Genomic DNA, 15,332 nt, shown 5'->3' on the forward strand with positions numbered 1-15,332 from the left:
GCACATGTCCAAAAACTAGTTATTTATATAAGGAGGAAAATTGTTTCTAAAAGTTAGTTTTTTTATATATATTTATCATGAGTGTCTTTGGAAAAAGATTTGCAAGACATATGTTTTTTGAATGAATTTTTCTTGGCAAATAGTGTTACCTTTTAAATTCTTTAGCTTGCAGATTGAGATATACATATTTTAGTTTGATAAGATATTATTTCAAACTATTGAGACATTTAAGTTATACAAAATGTCTTAGTTGGAAAGCTCTTTGAAAAGAAAAACATATCTTTGAGATTTTCTAATTCTGATTTTTGGAGACAAAAATCTCTTGATTTTCTACTCATTTGGTTTGAAGAATATGAAGACTTCACTGAATAAATCAGTGTTGTACTTTTGGTTTTTTAGATTAAAACCTCTTGGTTTTGTAGCCCGTCTGGTTTTGAAACTGATTTGAAGCCATAAAAGCTTCATCAGCATTCAAAGTTCATTCAGTTGACGATTTGAGAATATAAATACTCCATCGTTAACTAGAAATAAGTTATATAAAGTTCCAGTCTTTATTGTTAATATTCTAAATACTAAGTGGTTTGTCTTGTTATGAAAAGAAAAAAAAAACTAGTGACATAAAGTTAGTAATTTTGTGCCTGCAATAGGTGCCTCTATGGAATGAACTTTGACATTTTATAAAGATTGTCAAAGGGAATTGAAGCAATACAATTCGTTTGTAGAATATTATTTCCTAAAGAGGCTCCACGCTGCTGATGGCATTTGGTAGTATAAATTTAAAAGCAGGAAAAAATGTGGAAAATTATTTTCAAATACTTGAAAAATATATTGTAGACCCACAAAATTATATACAACTTTATATGGACATGAATATTGGTGAAAAGTCATATGTCATGTTTGTATTGTAAAAGAAGCATTTGGGTCTTATGCTCTTATTGGACCCGATAATTCTACGACAGCCAAAAATTAAAGGTTAAGGAAAGGTTCTTTTGAAATGGACATCTGGTAAAGTGTTGACTCTAAACAATGTTTGTATCAGACAAAATTGTAATAAAAATGTCAAGTTTGTGTTGAATCTAAGTATGCTAAGCATTCTTAAAAATTTGTTGAAAGGAATTTTAATCCCTTAGAGTTGATTCACACTGACATTTGTGATATAAAGTCAACATCATCTTGTGGTGGGAAAAAGTAATTCATAACTTTTATTGACAATTGCACTAGATACAGTTATGTCTATTTGTTGAATGGTAAGCTAGGGATGAAGCAATAGAAATATCTAGGTAATATAAAACTGAAGTTGAAAATCAGTTGGATAAAAAGATAAAAATGATTAGAAGTGATAGAGGTAGAGAATATGAATCTCCTTTTGCAGAAATATGTTTGGAAAAAGAAATCATCCATCAAACTATTGCTCAAACCGAACTTTGAAGAAAATGTTGAGTGCCTTAATCCTTACAACAAAAGGGAATAACAAAAAAATTGTTCATTCAGAAAGGAAGCAATAAAAAGTTGTCTATTCAGGATAATCTATTCCATATGAGAAATGTAAAGGAAGAAAATCCAATTTGAAATATTTCAAAGTGTGGAGGGGTCTAGCCAAAGTCCGAGTTTCTATCCCCAAAAGGATCAAAATAGGACCTAAGACTATGGATTGTCTTTTCATTGAATATGCTATAAATAGTAAATCATGCCAATTTTTGGGTCATAAGTCCAAATATTCAGATAGTCATGACAATATGTTAATTGAACACATCTATCCATATAAATCTAAAAAATTTCTTCTTGAAAATGAATCTCATACATTCAAAGAAGTTATTTCTTTTGCGGACTCATCCTTTTGGAAAGAGGATGTCAATAGTGAGATTGATTCAATTTTAAGCAACCATATTGGAAGTTGATTGATTTTCCTCTCGGAAATAAACCTTTTGGTTCAAAGTTGATCTTCAAAAGGAAAATGAAAGTCGATGAAACCATTGACAAATACAAAGCAAGACTTGTTGTCAAAGACTTACAAAAAGAAGGTCTTGATTTTTTCGACACCTACTTGCTAGTAACTAGAATCACATTCATTCGGATGTTAATTTCATTAGTTGTGGTATATTCTTAAATGGAGAACTGGGGGAACAAATTTACATGGAATAACTTGAGGGTTTTGTGAATCCTGGTAAAGAAAAGAAAGTATTCGAACTTGTTAAGTCACTTTATGGACTAAAACAAGCACCCAAACAATGACATGCAAAATTTGACCAAACCATGTTGGCAAATGAATTTAAGAATGATGGAAGTAATAAATGTGTTTGCATTAAAGACACTCCAAATTACAAGGTCATTGGTTGTTTATATGATGATGACATGTTGATCGTCAGTAGAGACACTTACAATCTCATTATATTGAAAAGGTACTTGACAATTTTAAATATTTGGATTTCTATATTGTCAAGACTCCAATAAATGTGAGTCTTGCACTTCAAAAGAGTGAAGGCGAAAGTGATTCACAATTAGATTATGCTAGAGTATTGGGAAGTATGATGTATATCATGAAGTGTACGCGATCAGATATAGCATGTGCAGATGATGGATCTCATATTTTCCTGAGAAGGCTGTGTTATTAAACTGCTTTGTTAATTGTAAGTTCAACTTTTACCTGCAAATTTTATGTAGAAGAGATTTTCAGTTTTAGAACTTTTGAATAGTTTATTGAGAACTTCGTCTGTTTTGTTTTCCCGCACTACCAGTGATGAAGAATATTTTGCAATCAAGAAAATGCATGCGTTTTCCGCAGTGGATGGCTTTGTAGAGATAACCGGGTCGTTGATGGACATGATATAGTTCATTGCAAACGAGACCTCAGCAGGGCTTTTCTATGTTCAACAGCATACCTACCTGCAGTGCCTTTGCACACAGCAGATTCAGAGGATTCTATCGTCATGGTCAGGTCAATGAAAGAGTGTGGATGATGAAAAATCTGAGACATTCTCTAGCTGTCGTGTCCGAGAAGCAGCTGAGAAATGGATTTATAAGAAGACCAAGTTCAAGTTTTCGTATAGGGAGAACTATCTCATGGAATCCTACTACTTGGGGTCGAAAAACAGGTCCAGAACAAGATGGTGTTTCAGGTCAGCAAAAGAAAAAGCTAGTAGCTTCAAATGGCCTAGGATGGATTCCATAGAATCTAAACCAGCCAAGACTGATGAGCCATTTGTGACCTGTTCTAATGATGACACAAGGTTAGCAGCAGATGCCATCTCTTGCACCAGACGTCAACAACAATGAAACATTGCTGTTCTCAAGCCAAACTGATAACGTGCTACAAGACGTCTGTGTGCAGGTAAATGAAAGCATGTCCCGTGATAGAATTTTGTCTTGAGAAGCAAAACTTGGAAGAGCGGTTAGGAGGGACCGACAATCATAATGTTAAATATTGAAAGGCTTTAGCTCGATATAGCTTTGAATTTAAAGCAATTATTTTTTGTTTGGACGCAACTTTACTTGTACCACGTTTGATGGATCTTTGTACTAGAACATGAAACGTCACTACAACAAAAACAACTTTTAGCGGCAATAAATATAGACATTAATAAAGAGTACTAAAGTCTTTACCGGCATTAGTTAAGTGTCATTAGAACCATTGTCGCTAAAGGCTTAAGGGACATATACAAGAGTGTTAATTGCCCCTAAAATTACATATTTAGCGGCAATTAAGAATTAATTGCCGCTAATGATCATTTTTTATGTAGTGCGTAGAAACGATAGATTATCAAACATGTTCAAAGGAGAAGAAAAGAGAAAGCTTCAATCTAACAATATAATAGTTGTGTTTAACTTTTAAAATAATAAATAATTTGAGACAACTATTTTTAGAAACCATGACAGATAATTTGAGAAGGAGGGAGGGAGCAATTTATAGTATAACCAATTTCATTCTACAAGACTTGTTAACAAGATAAAAGTGTGTGCCTGCCAAATTTGAATCATTTAGGACTATATTACAGAGGCAAAACACTTAGATACAAAGTTCTACAACTGCTGGAATTCTGTCTCATGAGGATCATCATACATATGGTATGACTCAATACGAATTATCACATCATCAATCGATCCCTTCACTCAGGAGTGGAAGCTTCTGCAACTACTGTTGGTTGGAATCCTGAATCTCATGACCATTTTTGAGCAAAATGGATTTGTGAGTATTCGCTGCAGGAAAAAGATAGTAACTTAGTTGACAAAGAAATGGCACTGGAAAATCGACGCTACTTAGATACAGCTGGTCACACATACAGTTATTGATGTTTTCACATACATCCAACTTCTGCTTACAAAACACATACATACACATACAGATAATCCAGCTTCTGCGATGAAAACACATGCATACGTTTACAGTTGATCACACATACAAACACATACAGGGAGAATTAAATACTGTATCTGCATGATTTCAGTTAGCATTAACAAAAGTCTCACTGTATTTTACAAAAACACGGAAGCCAATAGCACTAAATTGACATGGATGTATTCATCAAGTATATGTAACATCTATGCGAATTTTGACCTTCAAACTATTGTACTGATTGAAGGAACTTGACAAGCTGTTGTTCTGTTATTATTTAATGCTTTCAGATAGACTAAAGAGCCCGGCAACACAAATGTTTGTTCAACTGATCATTCTGAATACAACTTCAAATTCACTTACACAATGAGGATAAGGATCCCTTTGCTTCCTCCTCATACAGATGAAAGTAAGAAGTTGTTGGATGAAGATATCGGCAATGATAGACTTTATGCAGTTGATGCTTGTACTGTGCGCATTATGAAGAGGCAGAAAGTTCTCCCTCATCATGAGCAGTTGAGCAGAATGTTCAACACTGATATGGAAGCAATCAAACAGCGGACTGAAGCTTTTATCATCTGAGGAATGCTTAAAAATAGACCAAGAAAATCAGAACCTACACAAGTACTTGGCCTAACGCAACTGCTTGAGTACATCTGAGACAAAAAGATCTCAAATAAGTTAGAAGTGTAGATCATGAGGTGTTGCAACACATTCTATTCAACAACAACATACGCAATGTAGTCCCACAGGAGGAGTCTGAAGAGGGTAGGATGTACGCAAACGTTACCTCTACCTCATAGAGATAGAGAGGTTGTTTCTGATAGACCCTCGGCTTAAGTAAAGCATAAATAGCTATGTGTTGCAAGAGAACCAAATTTTTCAAATTGCTCTTTATCATTATTGACCATACATGTAAAAAGATTCTTTTTACCTGTTAATCTGCTAGCAATAGCAAAATCTTTCTTATGGATTGACATGCACAATAGCACAGTACATAGTTATTTCCTCAATAGAAGAAAGAACTGTAATCGCACTGTCATAAATCTAGGTGGTTTTTAAGACGAGCTATTAGAACACAATCATACAAAAGATACTATACTTCTCACTGACTATGCTTTGACAAAGAGGATATAATAGTAGAGGCTTATAAAGATGCTTAAAAGCTGTAAGATTTAATTGAGGAAAGAGAAAAATGGCATAAAAATAATTACCATAGAAGAGAGAAATACAAAGTTTCTGCTCCCACAATATCGTCTTTTACCAACCACCATGATTTGCGCTAGAAGACGAAGCACATGTACCCGAGCTACCATCAGCCAATATTATTCCTCCAACACTAGGATTCAGAGGGGTAGAAATAGAGCCAGTGACACCAACCCCAAATTTATCACCAATGGTTGAATTTAGATCAACAAAATTCCTCTTCAATTCCCAATTCATTTGTCTAACTCAAACCCGAACAATAGTTTTACTCCCAATTTCAATTCACTTCCAAAATTCTAATTCTAACCCTAATTCCGGTTCAATACCAAACAATTTGTAATGAACCCATATTGTATTGGAATGGATAATTGGAATTACACAGACAACTATAAGAGTTCATCATTCTAATTACTCCAAAACTAGTAACAAATCCTTCCAAGGGAAGAAGTCGAAATAAAAAGAAAGAATGGAGGGAGGTTCCAGATTAAACTAAGAAACTAAGAAATAAGAGACAAGTTCATAGCATCACCCTAATTGAGTATTTCCCTCTTCTATATATAGGAATATTCCCAGGGTCCCAAATGGAATATGACATCTTCTCACATAGGTCCTTCAGCTAAGTTATATTCATAACACAATTCCATCCCATCTCTATCCCCATGAATAGAAGACAAGGTAGGCCAGGTAGTAAACAGTGTTTGGATCAGGTATCCAGTGGTTTTCTCGGTAATATCAATTAAGAACCATCTGCATTGTTTCTTCATCTTCTTCAAGTAAAGTTAGCAAAACCCGAGTGAAAAGTTCAAATTTTTCTAATAGAAATGTTGATTCTAAAGTGGTTAGAAGTAAGAATTCGAGAAGGGGAGTTATTTCGGATGAGATTATTTGTTTAAATAAAGAGCCAACTTATGTGGCTTTAGTTGCGTTAACGGCTGGATTTCCTTCTGACTCGTTAACGGATGAGGAAATTGAAGTTGGGGTTGTTAGTGTAGTTGGCAGGATAGAACAATGTAACTATATTTTAATTAGAAATCACATTATTATAAAATGACGTGAAAACGTGTTGATTTTGGGTGACATAGGATATGTTGGGTGATGTTATACCTGAACGGTGTAGTGGATTATTGGATTCTGCCTATAACTATTTGTTATCATACGTGTATATTAATTTTGGGGTGGCGTTGGCGATTAAGAACAGGATTTCAAATGAGCCAAGTAAAGGCAGAGAGATTGTTATTGGGCCAGGTCTTGCGGGGTTGGCAACTACAAGACAACTGATGTTATTTGGGTTTGAGGTTACTGTTTTGGAGGGACGAAAACGTGCAGGTAGAAGGGTGTATACAAAAAAGATGGAAAGAGGGAATAAGGTGGCAACTACTGATTTAAGAGGGAGTGTTTTGACAGGTACACTAGGGAATCCACTTGGTCTGTTGGGTCGACAGTTGTTGTATACACTTCATAAGGTGAGAGACCAATGTCCACTTTATCGTGCTGATGGAAAGCCCGTAGACAAGCATTTGGATAAAAATAAAAGTGGAGGCTGCTTACAATGAACTTTTGGACAAGGCAAGAGGTCAGGCAAGAATTATCTCGGGTTGTTTCTCTTGGAAAGGAATTGGAGACTTTGCGAAAGGATTTTGGTGTTGCGATGGATGCTGAGGAGATGATCTTGTTTAACTGGCATCTGGCAAATTTGGAATATGCAAATGCAAGTTTGCTTTCACATCTTTCCTTAGCATTTTTGGACCAAGATGACCCCTATGATATGGGAGGGGATCACTGCTTCTTGTCTGGTGGAAATGGAAGATTAGTTCATGCTCTGGCTGAAAATGTGCCTATTATTTTTTTTTAAAATTGTGCATGTCATTCGTTATGGTAGAGATAGTGTGAAGGTGATTACTTGGGGCCAATTATTTTAGGGAGAAATGGCATTGTGCACCATTCCTTTTGGATTTTTGAAGAGTGGTTGTATCAGGTTCATTCGAGTTGCCTCAACAAAAGCTGGACACAATAAAAAGATTGGGTTTTGGACTGTTAAATAAGGTTGCAATGTTATTCCCGTTTCTATTTTGGGACTCCAATGTTGATATATTTGGTCATGGTGTTGATGATTCTAGTTGTCAGGGGGAATTCTTTCAAATCTACAACCATGCAACGGTTGCTAGTGGGCCCTTTTTGTTAGTTCTAGTCACAGGAGAAGTTGCACACAAGTTTTAAAGAATTGCCCCTACTGAAGCAGTAACAAAAGTACTTCAAATTTTAAAAGGTAAATGATAGGTTCCACATTAACTTTGCTTTCAATATACCAAAATCTATTTTTTACTAAAGCAAAGTTAATGTGGAACCTATCATTTACCTTTTAAAATTTGAAGTACTTTTTTTACTGCATCAGTAGGGGCCATTCTCTAAAACTTGTGTGCAGCTTCTCCTGCAACGAGAACTAACAAAAAAGGCCCACCAGCAACCGTTGCACAGTTGTAGGATAGAAAGAACTCCCCCGACAACTAGGATCATCAGCAACATAACTAAATCTATCAACATTGGAGTCTCAAAACACATACGGGAATAACATTGCAACCTTATTTAATAGTCCAAAACCCAATCTTTTTATTGTGTCCAGCTTTTATTGAGGCAACTCTGGTATGAATGTGATCGAACCACTCTTCAAAACTCTGAGAAGAACGGTGCACAATGCCATATCTCTCTCAAATAATTGGCCTCCGATAATCACATTCACACTATCTCTACCATAACGAATGGAATAAACAATTTTTCAAAAAGAATAGGCACATTTTCAGCTAGAGCATGAACTAATCTTCCATTTCCACCGGGCAAGAAGCAATGATACCCTCCCATATCATAGGGGTCATCTTTGTCCCAATATGCTAAGGAAAGATGTGAAAGTAAACTTGCATTTTCATATTCCAGATTTGCCAGATGCCAGTTAAATGAGCTCATCTCCTCAGCATTCATCGCAACACCAGAATCCTTTCGCAAAGTCTTCGATCCCTCTCTAAGAGAAAAAACTTGAGATAATTCTTGTCTAACCTTGGTTGCCTTGTCCAAAAGTACATAGGAAGCAGCCTCTACTTTTTTATCCAAATACTTATCTACGTCCTTTCCATCAGCACGATAGAGTGGACATTGATCTCTCACCTTATGAAGTGTATACGACAACCATTGAGCCAACAGACCAAGTAGATTTCCTAGATACACCTGTCAAAACACTCCTTCCTAGATCAGCAACTGCCACCTTATTCCCTCCTTCCATCTTTTTTGTATACACCTATCCACCTGCACGCTTTCGTCCCTCCAAAACAATAACCTCAAACCCAAATAACATCAGTTGTCGTGCAGCCGCCAACCAAGCAAGACCTGCCCCAATAACAATCACTCTGTCTTTACTTGGCGCAACTGGAATCATGTTCTTAATTGTCAACGCCAACCCAAAATTAATATACTTGTATGATAACAAATAGTTATAGGCAGAATCCAATAACTGATCACTACACTGTTCAGGTGTAACATCACCAAACATTTCGTTTGTCACCCAAATCAATACATTTTCACACCATTTTGTAATAATGTGATTCCAAATTTAAATATAGTGACATTGTTTTATCCCACCAACTACACCAACAACCCTAGCTTCAATTTTCTCATCCTTTAACGAGTCAGACGGAAATTCAGCCGTTAACGCAACTAAAGCCTCAAAAATTGACTCTTTTTTTATACAAATAATCTCATCCGGAACAACTCCCCTTCTCGAATTTTTACTTCTAACCACTTTAGAATCACATTTCTATTAGAAAAATCAGAACTTTTCACTTGAGTTTTGCTAACTTTACCTGAAGAAGATGAAGAAACCAATGTTGATTGTTCTTCATTGACATTACCGCGAAAACCATTGGACACTTGATCTAAAGATTGTTTACTGTCTGATCTACCTCATCTTCTATTCATAGCAAGAGATGGAAATGATTCAGGATCAAATCGGATTTAAAGGTAGGGTTAGAATTTGGAACTTAACTGAAATTGGAAGTGAAATCAAAAGTTTGAGTTAGACAAATGAATTGGGGACTGGACAGGGATTTTGTTGATGGATTTTATGCTTTCTGTAATGGTTTTATCAACAGAGAAGAAGATGACCGGATAGGAGAAGATGAAAATGGACGATTGGAGAAGATGGGTTTAGGTTTTATGGATTGTTTCAACTTTTTTTCTGGGTTGTAACGAAGTGAAGATGAAAGGAGAAAGATAGTTGTTTTGGTTCTTGAAAATGGAGGAGAAAACAAGGTGAAATATAAAAACAAAAAGACAAATATATGCATGGCATTTAATGTATTTTTGACTTAATTAAATTCAAGCTTATTATTTTAGTTTAGTTTTTGTTACATCCTTGTAATTTTCATTTAATCAAAAATACCTTTTAAATTTATAAAATATAACCAAAAACATACTTTTCTTTATTTTTTCGTCCTTCTCAAACTTCAATAAATTCAGTTTTAGATTTGATATATTTAAATATTCAAACTTCAGATTAGAGACTATTGAGTTTCTTATTGGAACTCAGAATAAGAAACACAACTGAATTCAGATTTCAAGAAAACAACGATAGAAATCTCAAACATCTTAATTCAGTCAGTGAAACGTTATGTTTAGATTTCTATCATTGTTTTCTTGAAATCTGAATTCAGTTGTGTTTCTTATTATGAGTTCCAATTCCATAACCGTTGAGATATTGACTTCTATTATGTAAAAAAATTGAATTCTAAATTGTTGTTCATGTTTTGTATCACATGAACCCTATTTGTTTATAAAAGTCATGTTTATAAAGATAATTATATGAGATTTCTTATACATCAATTTCGGAAAATGAAGAAAGAGAACTTTCTGCCTCTTCATAATGCACACAGTATGAGGAGGAAGCAAAGGGATCCTTATCCTCATTGTGTAAGTGAACTTGAAGTTGTACTCAGAATGATCAGTTGAACAAACATTTGTGTTGCCGGGGTCTTTAGTCTATCTGAAAGCATTAAACAATAACAGAGTGAAAATAAATGAAAACTCAGTATTTAGTAGAATATAATCCCCTTATTGAATTTAAAACATAATGGCTTGGGATTATGAATGGGAATATACAAAAGAAACCCCACTTAAAAAGTTGTTGAAAACCTTCCACAAGGCCATCTACAGTTTATGGTTTGATCTACAGATCGTAGATCCCATCCATAGAATTCATATTGAAGTTTTAAGGCTAAAAGGTTCATTCTACGGTACCAAACTACGACCCGTAGATGGGTCTATGGGAATTGGACCCCAAACTACGACCCATAAAAGGGTTTTGTAGTTCACTGACTCAGAAAACACTGTTGTGGTAGTCTCTAGTAAAATATTCATAACATTTTACTCTGAACTCAAAATGAGGCAAACTTGGTGGAGTTGGAAAAAGGACTCTATTTGATTGGTCATGGGTCACCTAATTCATTATGTGCTAAGAGATATGATCGTTTGAAGTTGACCTAAGTAGAACTTTACATCAAAACTTAATCGGTAAGGAAGCTTACAACTCAACCATGTGCTAGAGGATTTTTGTTACCTTAATTCATATCAAAATTCATTCCCATACTAAATAATAGACTTTAACACCTACGGAAAGTTTAAGAATCACCCGATACGACCTTATACGCAAATGAAGAACAGTTCGGGACTTAGCTTAGAAAATTTAGGGGGTGTTACACTCTTCTTGAGTCATTTATGCTTCCCTTCTAGGTTTGGCTAGTTCAGCCAAGACATTCTCGAGGGGAACTCTCAGCTTACTCTGTTTAGTTTGCAATATTTCACAGCATAAGTTAAACCATCTTCAACATCGAAGGAAACAAATCTAGTTTCCTCCCATCTTTTGTTAGTATGAACTCTTGGAATATCATTAAAAAAATGAATATCCATAATAGTAGAAACCACAGCTCAAATGAGGGAACAAGAGCAAACACTTCATCAACATATTCTAAATGAATAACAAGAATGTTCCGTGCACATAACATTTTTAAGACACAAGATCAAAAGGTATTTTGATATATTCCACATATCTTTATTTTTTAGCTCCCGTTTGACAACAATTTTTGTGTCTGGTAAGTTTTTCAACACGCAGCCAAAAAGTCATGATTTGTGCCTTGTAATGACAATAATATCAGTTGAATAGGCTCATTATTCGTCATGGATATGATCTTGTTTTTGTTCTCTTCAAATTTGATGTAATTCATCACAATCTTATTATAATATTTTCAATATGATTTTATTAATTAGCTTGAAATACGTGTGCACGTGTTCGAAAACTACGATAAAAATCATGAAGCTGGAAAATTAATCAAACACAAATTATCTAAAGTGACTACATCATACATGGTATAACTCTATTTGGATAATTATCTAAAGTTTTTTTTGGGAAAGGTAAAAGGGTCTGATATACCCCTCAACTTTTTTATTTAGCTTGTATACCCCTCGTTATGAAAGTGGCTCAAATATACCCTTACCGTTATATAAATGACTCACATATCCCTACCGTTACAAAAGGAGCTCACATAACGGAAGTGAAAAATTAGTTTTAAATTTATTTATTTTACTTTAATTTTTTTTTTAAAAATCATGTGGGGTATATATGATCATTCTAGTAAAGTTCAAGTTGTGTTTTAATCTTTTTCATATATAAATTATTTTTTGACTTCTTTGATTATCATTATTTGAGTCTCTTAGTTTTTTCTTTCATTCTTTAGTGAATTAAAACTATTTTTTGTGGCTATACTATAATTTAGTTTTTGTATTTGTAAAAAAAATGGAGGCATCTATAATAAATTTTATAAGAAAATTAGTGAAACCTATAAATAAATTGGCCCAATAAAATAAAAAATTTAAATTAGTCATTGAACAAAATGTAAAAAAAAATGCGTGAGGAAGATAAAATATCCAATTTTTCGTGTGAAGAAATATTTAAGGAGAGAAGAAGAGAAAAAATACATTTTCCATTATAGAGAGAGATATAAAAGGAAAAACTTTAAAAAAATCTGGCTAATTAGGTAACTCAATAATTATTAAAGGACCCTTACTGGAATGAAAATTGAGGCAGTCAAAAAATAGAGAGAGAGATATAAAAGGAAAAACTTTAAATATAAAAATCTGGATAATTGGGTAACTCAATAAATATTAACAGACCCTTTTTGGAATAAAAATTAAGGCGGTCAAAAAAAAAATATCACCCAGAATTCTATGTTCCCGCTCAAGGTTGGAATAAAAATTAAAACCTAATTTTACTATTATAAATAGAGTGTTACTGCCTCTCTCTTTTTTTAAATGTATCCTTCCAACAATTTATTCAATGTCTGATCAAAAGCCTTTGCTTAGCCTTAAGAAGACATTCTTTTACAATTTCTTTCCATCAAAAGATGAAGAAGAAGCTTGCAAACTTATCAACACTCCACATGTAGTGACCCGAGAACTAATTGAGATAAGAGACATATACCCTCTCCAAAAAATTGATTTGGGAAACCCCTACAGATCAAGAAAAAGATTACCCGTGACGAGGTTATTGTAGGAAAGCTGATGATTCCATTTTTAGGGGAGGGTATATGTCTATTATCTCAATTAGTTCTCGGGTCACTACATGTGGAGTGTTGTTAAGTTTGCAAGCTTCTTCTTCAATGTCTGATCAAAAGCCTTTGTTTAGCCTTAAGAAGACATTCTTTTACAATTTCTTTCCATCAAAAGCTGAAGAAGAAGCTTGCAAACTTAACAACACTCCACATGTAGTGACTTGAGAACTAATTGAGATAAGAGACACATACCCTCTCCCAAAAATTGATTTGGAAAATCCCTGGCAGATCAAGAAAAGGAGTACATGTGACAAGGTTATTGTAGAAAAGCTAATAATTCCATTTTTCGAGACGTTTGAGTACATTCTTCGATACTGGACGTCGGATGAGGCCAAAAGTTTGGAGAACGAGTGTGATGTTCATGTTGGTGTGTGGGATGTCACGGAGGAGAATATTACTAAGAAGTATGAAGGTGGAAGTGTTTGCTTAAGGAAATTGTACAATGATGACTTTTATCTTTCGTGCATCAAATTGTTCAAAAGTCGCGGATTAAGCGTTGGTGATGAAATTGGACTTTATTGGGATCCTAGATCTTCAAGTTTAATGTTCAAATTACTTTCTCATGTTCTCGCTTAGTGAAATGTCCAAGAATTTAGGACAAAAAACAACATATCATAGTCTTTTTGTTAGTATTTCTCTTTCATATAGTTGTAATAGTTGAAGTTGGAACATTTGCATTATGGAGTATGATGATTCTTCAAATTCCCAATTTAGTATTTGTGTTTTCATTCTTTTTATTATAATGCTCTTTTAAATTAGATGTTTAATTTTGCAAAGCAGTAATTTCTCCACTGATTGATTTCTCCTCTAAGTTTCAAACAAGAATGGATATTGTCACGCCCCAAGGCTACCCCCTTGACATAACACGGGACCTAAGATCACGAGTGACCCCAAGCTAACATTGTCTCTGGCATATCATAAGCATACTATAAAATCACTGAATAAAACAAGTACTATGCGTAAGCTGAATCAATAGATAACTAAAAGTGGGGAACACCTAACTAATCTGAATATATAAAATATACTAACAGTTTAGTGATACTAAACAACCACTCAAAAACTAAAGTTGAATCTACTACTATGTCTGTAAAGCCTCTAACTGAATAGAGTTGATGGGACATTCCCCTCAGCTAACTGTAATAAAACTGAAAACTGAATGAAAGGACTAGGTATGAAAGGCATGTATGTTATCCTCGAAGTATGAGGACTCACCACTGAAGCTGCTGAATGCAGATCGATAATCGATCTAAGCGTGATCTGTATGCTGAGTACATGAACCTACATCATGAAAGGATGTAGCGTAGAGTATGCATTAGTACTTGGAATGTACTGAGCATGCATGAAATAGATAATAGCTGAACAAGATATATAAACTGCAGAAAGCATAACTAAGCAAATGACATAAACTGAGCAGAATATATATATGCTGAAATATAACTGAAAACTGAGCTAAATGCAATGACTAAGTGTTAATCATGAAAATAACATACTGAGACTGAATACTGAAGTATAAACTAAAAACCTGGTCAAATGCACTAGATTCTAATTGTGGGAGCTACTATTAACCGATATAAAACCACGTGAGCTAAACGTGGAGTCCGATGTATACGCCCCATCGAGAGGACCCAATATACCTTGCCAAAGGTATAAAGGCATGACTGGCGTGATCACTAAATCTGATGCCCACAAAGGGGACTTATACTCCTATGGGGGCACGTAGTTCTGGGACTATAAGGGTACGTTGAACCCTAGTCCAACTCGGTGCTAAGCCTACTCCCAAATGAATATGTATATGACCCAACATAACTAAAATACTGGATAGCTCAAAATACTGACATGCAAATCTGAGAATGCACATTTATGTACTAATAATGTAACATTCGAATCTGGAGCATGATTATCTGTTTTATTGACCTAGCAAGTATAATTCATAAACTAAAAGAAATTATACAACTAGGTTCTGAGTTTCATGCAAGAAACTAAGCAAGTTTTCCAAGAAATAAGCTAATTCGATTAAGAATAATACAACAACCAAATCACAACAATTTTCTAAAGTTTTAGAAACCCTATGTCTAAATAAGATATAGAGAATCAAGAATCTGACTGAATTTTAGGGACCTAGTGGATGAAAGGAAACAACTAGTGAAATC

General features: G+C 34.4%; 4 pseudogenes; 3 read left to right on the top strand and 1 right to left on the bottom strand.

Moving 5' to 3' along the window:
- Positions 1–2,763: 2,763 nt before the first annotated feature.
- LOC125831464 (uncharacterized) lies at positions 2,764–3,273 on the top strand (annotated as a pseudogene).
- Positions 3,274–6,195: 2,922 nt separating this feature from the next.
- On the top strand, positions 6,196–7,810 carry LOC125831465 (protein FLOWERING LOCUS D-like; annotated as a pseudogene).
- A 74-nt stretch (positions 7,811–7,884) lies between these two features.
- On the bottom strand, positions 7,885–9,429 carry LOC125831466 (protein FLOWERING LOCUS D-like; annotated as a pseudogene).
- Positions 9,430–13,230: 3,801 nt separating this feature from the next.
- LOC125831467 (uncharacterized) lies at positions 13,231–13,758 on the top strand (annotated as a pseudogene).
- The last annotated feature ends 1,574 nt before the right edge of the window (positions 13,759–15,332 follow it).

Source organism: Solanum verrucosum, unplaced genomic scaffold (assembly GCF_900185275.1).
Source record: "Solanum verrucosum unplaced genomic scaffold, falcon-dt-bn FXZP01000049.1, whole genome shotgun sequence".
Lineage (NCBI taxonomy): Eukaryota > Viridiplantae > Streptophyta > Magnoliopsida > Solanales > Solanaceae > Solanum > Solanum verrucosum.